The sequence below is a fragment of the Pinus tabuliformis genome, chromosome 3_1 (genome assembly GCF_031772625.1).
Source record: "Pinus tabuliformis cultivar Carrire ecotype Pingquan chromosome 3_1, CPIR1, whole genome shotgun sequence".
In the NCBI taxonomy this organism is placed as follows: Eukaryota; Viridiplantae; Streptophyta; class Pinopsida; order Pinales; family Pinaceae; genus Pinus; species Pinus tabuliformis.
Window position 1 is genome coordinate 169,381,082 of NC_142301.1, and position 14,754 is coordinate 169,395,835.

Below are 14,754 nucleotides of genomic sequence, written 5' to 3' on the forward strand. Positions count from 1 at the left end.
ACAGCTACGAAAACAAAAGTCAGTACTGGAGAATCATAATCAACAGGGTACTGAAAAAGAGCTTTCGAGGTAGGTCACTGAAGGGGCCTGCCATCAAGTGGCTTTCGAGCATTAAATGGGAGATTTTTGACCAGTGGAAAAAGATTTCCTTTCCTAAGAGAGGGGAAGAGAGAAAATGGAGCAGAATACGAGAGAAAAAAAAAATTATGGTTTATACTCCTCACGTTTGTTTTACGAAAAGAAGGGAAAATGGATGGGTCGAGACAACGAAAAAACCTATGGCAAAGGAGGAATAGGAATTTGCATCTGGAGGAGAAAGCTGAAGAGGAGATGTCAAAGCAAAGTTGGGAGCAGAATACATCTAGGAAAGAGGAAAAGACCCTATGGTAAGGAGGTAAACTTGGTCTTGAAGTGGGAGCAGAGTTTAGGGTTTTGTTAATTGATTGAATAGAGTCTGAAATGAAACTATACACCCATCGCAGAGCTCCCAGAGTTTAGGGTTTAGGGTTTTGTTAATCGATTCAATAGAGTAAAGGTAATATTATGAATTATGGGATTAATTCCTCTGTGAATTATGGGAGAATTATGGGAGTAAGAGGTTATAAATAGAATGGGACAGAGGAAAAAGAAAAGGACGTAATAAAACAGAAAGAATTTGCAAAGAAATGAAAGTAGAGAACACCGGTGAGATTATTTGCAAAGAAATGAAAGTAGACAACACCAGAGTCTGTGAAATTCTAATGAAAAAAAACTTTTCATAAACTTAGCACCTCTCTCCTTCTTCATATTCATAAACTTCTTTTATTTAAAAAAACTATAAAAAATCATGAACTTGTTTTATTAAACTCGTGTTGAAAGAACTGAACGATCACGCGCCAATCAATCGAAAACCAAAGAAAAAATTTCGCAAGGAACCGTCTGCACTTTTAGCAATCAGAGATCATACATCAGAACACACAAACTTAGAACACTTACGTTTTGATTTCCAAGAAGGGTTTTTATACACTAAGAAGAAGTTTCTAGAGTTTGGTGGGGCGGTGGCTTCTCCAGAAAGCTATCCAACTCCGCTGAATTCTAGAAGAAGCTAGATGAAGTATTAATGGCGGTCGTTGGAATTACTTACTGTTTTTCCAACACTCCCCCTTAATTCCAACCATATAACAAATATACAATACATTGTAAACATACTCCTAATTGTCATGCCTGTTGGTCTAAGTCTCAACTAGGCTTACAATATAATCTTGATTTTCTACAACACATAACTTACTTCTACAAAACTCAAATTTTGCCTTTCCAAGAAGCTTAGTGAATATGTCAGCTATATTCTCATTTTTATTACAGTACATTAGATAAATTTCTTTTGATTGGACCTTTTCTCTTACAAAATGATATTGTGTGTCTATATGCTTTGACCTTGCATGACATACAGGATTGTTCCCCAGTTTGATGGTGCTTTAATTGTCACATCTGATCACTGTAGGTTTTTGTTGACTTTCACCAACATCTTCAAGTATTCTTCTGAGCCATATAGCTTCACCGATGCCACTACATAATGCTTTATATTCTGCTTCAGTTGATGACAAGGAAATTGTTTCCTGTTTCTTACTGCTCCATGATATAGCTCCTGATCCTATATTGAAGACATATCTAGTGGTGGATTTCCTGTCATCTGGATTTCCAGCCCAGTCAGAATCAGAATGACTTGTCAATTCAACATTACAAGCATTAGTATATTCAATACCAAAATTGATAGTTCCCTTTAAATATCGAAGGACCCTTTTTGTAGTTGTCCAATGGCTTTCATGAGGCTTAGCCATGAATTGACTAAGTATGCTTACTGCATAAGCAATGTCTGGTTTGGTGGTAGTGAGATAATTCAAACTTCCCACTAATTGTTGATACAATGTTCCATTCACCTCTTTTGCTCCATCATCACTTCATAATTTGATATTTTGTTCCAATGGAGTACTTACCGCTTTACATCCATTCATATGAAATCTCTTTAGTACTTCATTTGTATATTTGCTTTGTGTGATTAAGGTTCTTCCATCATTTCTCCATACTTCAAGACCTAGACAATAATGCATCTCACCAAGATCCTTCATCTCAAATTCCTGTGATAACTTCATTTTTATATCTGTAATTAACTTATCAGCACTCCCTGTTATGATTAGATCATCAACATATATAGAAAGTATTGCTATATCCCCATTTCTGTATGTCTTGACATACAAATTAGGATCATTTTTACTCTTTTTAAATCCTTGCTGAAAGAAGAATTTGTCGATTTTCTCATACCAATATCGGGGGGCCTGTTTTAGTCCATATAAGGCCTTTTTTAACTTTCATACAAGATGTTCTTGACCCTTTTTTACAAATCCTTCTGGTTGAACAAGATAAATCTCTTCTTTTAAGTCCCCAATTAGAAAATCTGACTTTACATCTAATTGATGTAGCTTCCAATCATATTTAGTTGCCAATGCTATCATTATTCTGATTGTATTCATTTTTGCAACCGGAGCAAAGGTATCTTCATAATATATACCTTCTTTTTGTGAATAACCTTTTGCAACCAATCTTGCTTTATACTTATCTATGCTACCATCTGCATTAAATTTTGTCTTGTACAACCATTTTGATCCTATAGGGACTTTATTTTTAGGTAGTTCTGTTAATTCCCAAGTTTCATTTTTCATTATAGATTCATATTCTTCTTTCATAGCTTCCATCCATTCTTTATGATTTTTGGATTGTTCATAATTTAAGGGCTCAAAAGCAGTCATTACTTGAGACATTAAAGCATAAACTTTATTGGGGGCTTGAATCTGTAGTGTTGACCTTCGTAGAGGTTCATTACTTTGTGGAGTATCTTCTCCTTTTCTTCTCTATGGAGTGCCTTCATTTCTTTGTGGACTTTGATTCCTTGATGTGTCTTTTGGAATGTCCATGTGTTCTAGTTCTTGAGTTGATTCCACAACTTCTTCTTCTTCCTTAAAGCTTTCATAAGAAGACTGCCATGTATTATGTTCATCTTCTTTTATTTTTTTATTTACATGCTCATTAAATATAACATCTCTACTTGCAAAGACCTTGTGAGTACTTGTATCATACATTTTATATGCTTTTTGATCAGTGCAATATCCAATAAAAATACATTTGATGGCTTTGGCATCTAACTTTCTCCTATCCTCTTTAGGAATATGAGCAAAGGCCTTGCATCCAAATATCCTTAAATGACTAACTTTAGGTTTAAAACCATAAAATGCTTCAAATGGTGTTTTGTGCTCAATATACTTAGTAGGGTTTCTATTTTTAAGATATACAGTTGTATTAATGGCTTCAGCCCAAAAACTATTAGAAAGTCCTTTACTTTTTAACATACTTCGAGCACATTCAACTAATGTTCTATTCTTTCTTTCAACTACTCCATTTTTTTGAGGTGTATGTGGCACTGTAAATTGTTGCATAATTCCAGTTTGTTTGCAATATTTGATAAAAGCTCCTGAAGTGTATTCACCACCTTTATCTCATCGAAGAATTTTAATGCTCTTTCCTGTTTGCTTTTCAACCATACTCTTGAATTCTTTAAAGTATTCAAACGTCACTTTTGTTCCTTATAAAGTACACCCAGGTGTATCTAGTGCTATCATCAATAAATATAAGAAATAAATATGCTCCACCAAGTGACTTAGTTTGCATTGGACCACATACATCAGTATGCACTAGTTCAAGTATTTTACGTTTTCTTCTATTTTCATGTACAGGAAAGTCTTCCCCATGTTGTTTTCCTAGTGCACATCCTTCACATTCAAAGTGTTCTCCCTTAATAATTGGAAGTCCTTCTACCATCAATTTCTTTTGTAGTAACATTAGGTCATTATGATTTAAGTGTCCATACCTTTGATGCCAAATTTCTACAATTGACATGCCTATTGATGCCAAAGCTTGATGCCCATTCTTCATTACATCCAACTTGTATAAGCCTCCAACTCTCATTCCTTTTGCAACAACTTTGTAGTTGTCTTTCACATCCTTTACCAAACAATGTGATTTCACAAATTCAACTTTTAAATGTTGATCTGTGATGGTAGAGACTGAAATTAAGTTCTTCTTTAATCCAGGAACATACACCACATTTTGAATTTGTTTTTCTTGTCCATCAGGCATCATAACAATTATATTACCATATCCTTTAATTTTATGTGATCTATTATCTCCTAAATAGATGTGTCCACCATTATTAATCTCATGATAAGTATCAAACCAATCTCTTTTGCATGACATATGGATTGATGCAGCAGAATCTATAAACCAAGCATTATCATCATCAGTTTCTGTTGATAAAGCAGCATTGGACACATACAATTTAAGATTGCTAACATCTTGACTAATTGCTTCATCTCTATCAACATAATTTCCTGAATGCCTTCTTTGTTTAAATTGGTCAGACCTCCTTTTCATGCAATTCTTAGCAAAATGACCAAGTTTTCCACAGTAATAACACACATCATCTCTACTTGATTTGGCATTTGTCCTTGGTAAAGGGGTACCTTGAAATGATTTTACCTGTGGCTTTTTGCCTTTATTTTTCTCCCACTGTTTGCCTTTGAAGGACTGCTTCCCTTTGGCCATCAATGCCAAATCTAAATCGGGAGATTTATGTTTAAGGCTTCTTCCTGCATAACTATACCTACCAACTCATCAAAAGTAGGAGCCTTCTCTCTAGCTAAAATACCAGTGATAAAAATTTGATATTCATCAAGCATTCCATTTAATGTCACAGTAAACAAGTTTGTACTAGATGTTAATTCACCAATGTCACCTAATTTATCCTTTAAAGCTTTAATTCTAGAAATGGAATCACTAACACTTTCATTTTCTTCCATCTTAATTGAAAGAAGCTTGCTCTTTAAATACAATATTCGATTTGTAATCTTCACCTCATATAAATTTTTGAGAGTGTCCCATGTCTTCTTGGATGTTTTGCACTCTCTAATATGTGGAATAATGTTGTCCTTAACCGTCATCCGCAAAATCACCTTTGCTTTGTTTTCCCATCGCTCCCAATCTTGAATTGCAGCATCTGTGGCTTGAGGGAATACTATCTTAACTTCAGCTCCAGACAAAATCGCCCATGTATTGTTGCCTTCCATCAAAGTCTGCAACTTAAACTTCCAATTTGCATAATTTTCACCATCTAACTTGTTAGATTCAGATAAATAAGATTCTACCAATATATTAACCATTGTTACTTATTTTCACCTTACCAATCACCAAGATACAAATTTTTCACAAATATAAACCCTCAAGAATAAAATTTTATCCAATATATGGCTGCCTTCTTCTTTTTTTTCCTTTTTTTTATAATAAATTTATAGAATATATATTTGAATTTGTTATTTCTCTGATCTTAACATTAATTGACTATCAACCATAAAATATGGAGTCAGCTCCCTTGTCAATACCAATCTAATATTTAGCGGCTCTCCACAGCAATCTAATATTTAGCAGCTCTATTTCAACGAGGACAAGAATATCGGTCGCGACAGCACACAAAATCACAGAAAAGCTTACAAACATCTTGGAAACCACATGGAAGTGGCAGTCCTTAATTGGACTGTGGTGCAGTTTTCGGTACTACGATACACACAATACAAGACAAGCAAACATACATTTAGCTTAAGGGCCAATCTGGTGAAACCACTTCTTGCAATTATAGACAGAGCAGAAAGCCTGCAAACAAGTCAGCACCAAAAGTATCGTTGCAGCGAAGAGTGAGAGGAATTTCCACGACCTGAATACGTGTTGCTTCAGAGTTACAATAGCACGTATAAAAAAACAAAACACAGGTCAGGTGTACAACTACACCCTTCTCCCAAATCGATTTACACCGCCACCTCAGCAAAATTGCTTTCTTCAGAACTTAACACAACACAGATTATATAAAAAATTTGGCAGAGTGATGCTCCAGTCAAAATGACAGAATCTTAACCACGATACAAAACACCATAAGCCAAAAAATGATGGACTGATAACATCAAGCAACTGGTGAGAGTTTAGTTTTCCCTCACTGCACCAGCACAAACTTATGCACAGCTGCCCTCCACGCTTCTGATGTGCCACAACTTCTTCTTCTCACACCTCAAGCCTTTCTGGAACATGCGCGCCCTCTCAGAAGAACCTTGCAGCACTCAACCTCACCTTGCTCTGATACCAAATCAGAGATCATACATCAAAACATAAAACTCAGAACACTTGCGTTTTGATTGCCAAGAAGGGTTTTTATACGCTGAGAAGAAGTTTCTGGAGTTTGGTGGGGCGGTGGCTTCTCCAGGAAGCTATCCAGCTCCGCCGAATTCTAGAAGAAGCTAGATGAAGTATTAATGGCAGTGGTTGGAATTACTTACTGTTTTTCCAACATTAGCTTGGATTGGTAAGCCTCACAGGTATTTATAAATGTGAGCCCTGTTCCATGCAACCCAGCGGTTAAACAAAATCTTTTTAAATTTGGTTTTTGTTGCTTACGGAAAAATAGTTTTAAGGATACTTGGAGATCAATAATGTTTTCACTTATTTAGAGATTTATTGGTGTTTATCTGAATATATTAGTTTTGAGTTTTCAATTACCTTGATGGAGATCAATAAATTTTTTATGTATTTAGATATTCATCAATAAATTTTTTATGTATTTAGATATTTATAATGGCTTTAGTCGAGCAAGTATTTAGAGATTTACAATGGGTTCATTTGAATATATTGATTTTGAGTTTTTAACTAAATTGCTTGTTAATGTATTTAGAGATTTAAAATGCTTTCATTTGAATATATTGGTTTTGAGTTTTTAACTATATTGATTGAGATTAGTAATTATTTCATTTATTTAGAGATGGAATATATTGGTTTTGAGTTTTTAACTATATTGATCGAGATTAATAATTATTTTACGTATTTAGAGATTGAATATATTGGTTTTGAGTTTTTAACTAATTATTTTACGTATTTAGAGATTGAATATATTGGTTTTGAGTTTTTAACTATATTGATCGAGATCAATAATTATTTCACGTATTTAGAGATAATGCGTTCACTTGAATATATTGGTTTTGGGTTTTTAACTATATTAATCGAGATCAATAATGATTTCATATTTAGAGATTTATAATGCGTTCACTTGAATATATTGATTTTGAGTTTTTAACTATATTGATCGAGATCAATAATGATTTCATATTTAGAGATTTATAATGCGTTCACTTGAATATATTGGTTTTGAGTTTTTAACTATATTGATCGAGATCAATAATGATTTCACGTATTTAGAGATTTACAATGCTTTCACTTGAATATATATTGGTTTTGAATTTTTAACTATATAATGATTTCAAGTATTTGAGATTTACAACGTATTCACTTGATTATATTGGTTTTGAATTTTCAGCTATGTTAATCAAGACCAATAATGTTTTCATGTATCTTTTACAATGCCTTCACTTCACTATATTGGTTTTCAGTTTTCAACTATGTTGATCTTGATAACACAATTGTTTTCATGTACTTTTTACAATGCATTCACTTCACTATATTGGTTTTCAGTTTTCAACTATGTTGTCCTAGATAACACAATTGTCTCTCGCACATATCTCACTTGATTTTTAAGCAAAATTAATCTTATTTGAAATTATTATTATTTATCAAATAAAATTTATTATAAAATTGTAACTACCTCTTTCCGACAACTTAAATTGATCCGACCACTCAAATCCATCACTTATACCTTATTTAATGGGTATCCTTATTTATTGTTAACCTAACTACTCACAATTTTCTTTCCCAAATTAATTAATAAAATACATTACTTATAAAAACAATTTATTAATTTATTAAAACATAAATTGATTATTAATATTATAATAAATAATGATTTTCATATGGAAATTTTATAATATTTTATAATTTAGCTAAATTATTTATTTATATTAGAGTGTTTTCAAGTGGACTTTTTAAAAAGTTTTCATTCTCATCTAATTTATCTAGAATTCCGTAGGGATTCATTGAAATCACAAGTTTGACTAATGAACTTCTCACAATAGAAGTCTCACACCTTTTTTTGAGGGTGTTGAATCCGTTTTTGGGCTAGAAATCTTCCAGAACCTCCAAAATAATTATATGAACATAATCTACAAGATAATTTATTATATTTTAACTTAATTATAGATATAATAAATAATTATTATCTATATAAAAATCAATAATATTTTCAAAGTTAATTAAACTAAACTACATCTAAATACTTAATATAAACACAATTTTCAAAATAATTTACTCAATTTTAAATTAAATATTACAGTGGATAATAATAATTTAAATTGACATCAAATATATTTTTAAATTCATTTTTTAATACATACATGGATTCAACAGTCTGAAAAACCCCTCCCCTCGCGCATTCAAATTATATAGATTAAAGAACTTAAATTCAAGTGCCTAAAAATATCTCCCAGGTTTAGTTAAAATTAACCAAAAACTACCAAATTCAAGTTTTTCAAAATATCTCCCACATTTTAGTTAAAATTAGCCAAAAAAAAAATATACCAAAAAATACGAGAAAATGTGTCCATTAAAAGGTTATATCACCTATAAGTTAGACTAAGCCTAAAATAATTTAATAATTTATTAAGAATTAAATTAGTAGTATTTTAACAATATAATAAATAATTTTTATCTATATGAAAATTTAAAAATATTTTTAAATTTAATTAAGTTAATTATTATTTTGTTCACATATATTATTATTATTATTATTATCCAATTTTAAGGTCACGGCCAAGACGGATACCAACTTGGTGTATGAGACCCCCTTGTTATGGGGACCCAGGGACCCACCTCTGCGTAACGATTTGACTGCTAAGTCTACGAAGGCATACATACTCTAGGCTCTCTGGTTTTGAACCTGTGACCTCTTAAGACGACACACATATATCATTAAAAATAAAAATTGTGACAAAAAAAACTGGATGAATGAATGTCTAGTCATGAAGAAAAACATATTTTTCTAAAGGAAAAAGGGGAAGAAATACTATAATTTCTCTAGAATAACAAGTCTTTTGTAGGTGATCACCAATATTGGACGAAAACATATTTTTTTTTAAAGGTATAACAATTTCTAGTAATTATAATGTGAAATAAAAACCTTCAAACTAGAAATGATATATGTAAAATGTTTTATAATAATATAATTTCTCTAGAATAACAAGTCTTTTGTAGGCCTTCACCAATATTAGATCATAAGACACTACTTGTTGCATTTCTTCGTCTTCAACTTTTTTCAATTTTATTTATTTATTTTCGTGTTCGAGTACCCCCACCTGGGGATCGAGTTTCCTAGCTCCCCCAAGCTCCAGGGACTTGGGGACGAGAGGGGGATGTTTCCCCACATTCCCAAAAAAAAAAGGTTACACAAGGAAACTTGAAAGGGGTCGTTTCCTCCAACTGGGGTCATTTCCTAGGTGAAAGGAGTCTTAAGGGGTCTTGAGGGGTCATTTCCCTAGAAAAAATTAAGGAACAAAAAAATCGTAATTTTTAATATTTGTTGACCAACCGTGAAGGGTTTACATTATGTTCATTTCACATTTCATTTTATGTTTGCTCCTTAGTTGAACTGAACATGTCACCATCCCCAAGTAGCCTTCTCTCTGCTCCTTCTCCTTTGTTGAACCATTGCCAAGCAGCCTTCTCTCTACTCCTTTTTTGAACGGAACGTTGTTGCTCATATATTAGAATTCTTTTATATTATTCAATGTTCATAGTTGGAAGTGGAACATCAATATGGTTTAAAGTTTAAAGTTTAAAGCTTTAAACATATATAATTTTATAATTTATTTTCATTGTGCATTGTTAGTATTAGTAAGTTAGTAGACTAGTAGTTACATTGTTTACAAATTACATGTATGATGTATGATTATAATTTATATGATAATGATATCAATGATCATGCTTTTCGTTTTAAATTTGTTTCAATTATATGATTCATCTATTTATATTTTACATTTATAAGTTTTTAAGACCCCAATGTCCCCCATGTTTCCTAAAAATTGGTGGTGAGCTTTTGCATATGCTGCTCCGGAATCCCTGGTTGTACCCAAAAGTGGAACATTCTCCATCTATGTTTTATTCAGAGTGATTCATCATCAAGGTGCCAACCATATAATTATACATTGTACTATAGAAATGAACATTAAAAAGAAAAAAATTAAACAATATATAATTTGAAAATATATATAATATAATAAAATAATTAATGTAAACATTATATAATTTTTAAAAATATAATATAAATGTTAAATCGCTTAGAAAATAATTAATATAAAAAAAATTAATAAATTTATTCTTAATTATAATAAGATATTATTTATAATAATTAGCCATTATTATTTGGATAATAACAACTACAAAATATTAATATGAAAAAAATACCTTCTAATTTTAAGTAGTAATATTAAGAAAAAATGTTCTTTCAAGGAAGAATAAAAATAAAAAATATATAAATATAATACCTTCTAATTTTAATAAATAGTAATATTAAGAAAAAATGTTCTTTCATTGAAGAATAAAATATAAAAAAATATATAAATATATAAATAAAAATTAATAAATAAAATTTATATATATATATATATATTAGAAGAGTTTTTCGCATAAATCACATTATAATACATTTGTTGAAGCGTTTCAAACCAACAAGTGTGGTATTATAATGTGATTTACACCAAAAAAATCTTCTCAAAAAACTTGATATGGATCACAGAAGTCTAAATTCAACAAAATTATATATTATTAAAATAATAAATGACTTAAATATAAAAATTTAAATAATATTTATTAATTAATTTAAAGTTAAATTTTAATTTAGACTCTTTCAAATTTTCATAACCCGCTAAATTTTAGTATCTATTATACATTAACTTTGTGTATGAGGGTTACTTAAATATAATACATTTGGGATTTTTTTAATTTAGTTATAAAATTTAGTTAAAATTTGAAATTATTATTATAATAGAATAATTTTAAATTGGTAAAATTTCAATGAAAAAATTATAATATACGGTTCCTAGATACAACCTTTGGAATAAATTAGAAGAGCTAAAGGTTCCTCTCGAGTTGAGAGCTGTCGCTATAAGGTTATACGAGAATGTAATTGCCAAGCTAAAGAGCAATGAAGGGTGGTCGAAAGATATTAAGTGTAAAATCGGAGTTAAACAAGGTTGCCCCCTCTCCCCTACCCTATTTGGCATTTACATCGATAAGCTCGAAGGCTATTTAGAGGAAGCAGGATGTGATGGCACGATCTTAGCTGGGATAGTCGCCATCCTTCTTCTTTATGCTAACGATATTGTTCTTTTGGCAAGGTGCCCATCTGATCTTAATAAGCAACTCAGGCTTCTTAAGGATTTCTGCTCTACCATGGGTATGACTATTAACACTGACAAAACAAAAGTTATGATTATCAAATCCAAGAAGGACACTTACGCTAATTTTATGTATGACAATAATAACTTGGAGGAAGTGTATTCTTACAAGTACCTAGGAATTGATATTCATCACAAGCTCAACTGGAACCATAGCATTGAGAAAAGGATTAATGGGGGGTGGAAAGCTTACTTTGGTCTTGAAAATAATTGTAAAATAGCAAACCTCGTAATGTGGGATAAAAAGAAGTTCCTCTTTGAAACTTTAGTCACTCCTGTTATCTTATATGGCTATGAGGTTTAGGGTTGCAGCATCTCCAGAGAATCATGGAGAAAGATTGAGCAAATCCAGAAGCGTTTTATAACTTATAACCTGAAAATTAAAAGTAATACACCCTATCCTATTCTCCTTATAGAAGCAGGTCTTTCCCCTATTGAGAGCCTAGCTATGATTAGGTTTCTATTGTACAAGCACAAAATTAGTAACATAGACGATCATAGACTTCCTAAGCTAGCTTTAAATTCTAGCCAAAACCACCTAAGGCTCAATCGAGGGTGGCATAAAGACACAAGGGCCTGGTTAAACTATTGGGAGATCAATGAAAATGATGCATTGCAAAACATAAATAACATTAAAGATATTGTTACTTCTAAGTTCAAAGAAAAAATGTGGTGTGAGAAAGATTTAGCGGCTAAAAGAAAATTAAGTTATTATAAGAAGGTCATCAACCCCACCCTAGAAGATCAAAAGTATCTCTCTATTTTAACTAGCTCAAAGAAGAAAATTAATATAGCAAAGATTAGAACGAATTCTCATGAGCTCCACAGTGAAACAGGTCGTTGGGCAGTTCCTAAAATGCCATGGACGGAAAGGATCTTCCATATATGTGAGAATAGGAACATCGAGGATGAAAATCACTTCCTCTTAGAGTGCCCTGCGTATAAGCACATTAGATCTCAGTTTCACAATCTTTGTTACAATACTGACCTTCCTAGCCTTTTACAATGTCAAAATTATAGTGAGCTCGGGAGGCTTCTCTCCAAGCTTTTTGAGCATAGGAATAAAATCTTAAATCAAAATAGATAATTTGTTTCTTTAGTTCCGATAGACCATTATTTAGTCTCAGTGGACGTTAACCATCATCATCATCATCACCATCATCATAAAAAAATATTATAATTTTAGTAGGAGTGCAAATGGATAATAACTATATATATATATATATATATATATATTTGTGTTTTTCGGGAGTAGTTTAGCTTATAGATTAAATGGCTTTTTTCATCAAAATTCACTAAAATCTGGCAATATAATTTCAATGTTTTTTGTTGTTTAAAATAATTTTTGAGTGCATAAGTGGATTCAACAATTTGAAAAACCCCTAGGACACTAGAATTATGAAATTTAAACCATTTAAACTCAAAGATTTTAAAAATATATATTTGATTTTGATTAAAATAAACAAACAAAAAATGTCCTTAAAAATGTCATTTCATCTGTAAATCAGACTACACTTTTATATATATATATATATATATATATTGTAGAAATTCTGCAAATTCTCTACAAATCAAATCTGCTCTAAGACCATGTCGAAAATCTGATTATAGATTAAAGCGATATGCAATATAAACAAAGCAAAATACTATAATCTACTTCAACTATCAATTTGCAGAAGCTTAAAGATTGAGCAAGATCGAGCTAAATTGAGCTGAGAATAAGAATCAATGCACATGAAACACATGAAAATACTTTGGGGAAAGCCTCAGCTAAAAACCCCACTATCTGTATTATTAAACAAGGTGGAAATACATCAGAATTATACAAAGCCTTAGCTTTCACAGCTACCCAACTCTCAGTACAATCCTCACAGACGCTCACAGGTAATCTTGGCTTCTCACAAGCCTTCCTCTCTGCCCTCCAAGCTCCTATTTCCTTGCGTTGTTCCTAGTGGATGAACTGAAACACTGCTCTAACACACTGTCAGAACTGCACAATCCTCAAGGAACCTTAATTCATTCTACATGCATGAGTTTTCTTTATAGGAAAACACATGCAACTGATAGTACATTGTCCTTGACATTTAGCTTAACTGTGTCTTTCTCAGAATAGACATGCATGAGTTTCTGATGAGGGAATCTTCATTTATTTGGAGTAAACTAGTTGAGTGCATGCATGCATCAACTGACTGATAACTCTCTATTAGTTCCTCAACCAGTTTGGAACTAATTAATCCATAATGAATTAATTATTTATTTCCAATTTAAGTGGGCTTAACTCAGTAAACTGAGTCAACTAATTACAACTCAAATATGGCTCAATCTTATCTCCTTAATTAAGGGATGATCTCCTTAATATAAGGGATAACTATTGCATGACTTTAGAAATACTTCTAACTTGAATTTCTCCAACTAAGTAACCCATAATGAATTAATTAATTATTTCCAAGCAGATGGTGAGACTAAATTCGATTTTAATTCACAATTTTAATTCAACGACAAATTAAAATTGGAATTTCTGGATTTTATTTTTATCATTTCTTGTTGCTATTTTCAACACTCCCTCTCAACAACAAAGGAATTCAACTTGATCTCGATCGTGAACCTTTGGAATGTTATGCATGCAACACTTCTCTCTAGTGTTGTTGCTCCAGCAACTCCATAAACAAAGAAAAACATCCAACCTGAATCAGTATGATGCATCTGTCATCAAAGTCTCTAACTGTTATTCCCTCTATCAACTGAAAACTTTGTGCTTTTGCTGACTCTGCCTTTCTACATTGTTTTCAATCCTTCTCTGCACTCTTCAGTGTCTGAATGCTCTAGCCTCTGTCACTTTGATCTCTAACAGCATCAATCCCACTGATTACTCCTGCTACTATGTACTTTGGGCTCCCGTAACAAGGTACGATCCATGAGATAAAACCTCTCAATGGACCCTGCCCAATTTTAGCCTTATTGGGACTATCACTTCACATCGCCCCACCTCACACCTGGAGGTATGGCTACATGTGATCCCTCTGCCCACTTGGATCGAAATTCCCCCTTAATGGATGTACCTGCATGAGTGGATCTCTTCACTCGTCTCCTCTCTGCTTCTCCAATTGTGGCTCCTCCACAATTCTCTGAGACTTCTTCTGGGCTACATGTTGAGAGGTAATTTACTCTCCCTCTCAACCACCAAGTCTCTAACATTTGCCTTGCTCCTCAAGGCTTTGCATGCATCTTGAACCTCAAGATCATACAGGTTCTTAACTCGTGAACCGATCTGTTTCACCTGTATAGTGGT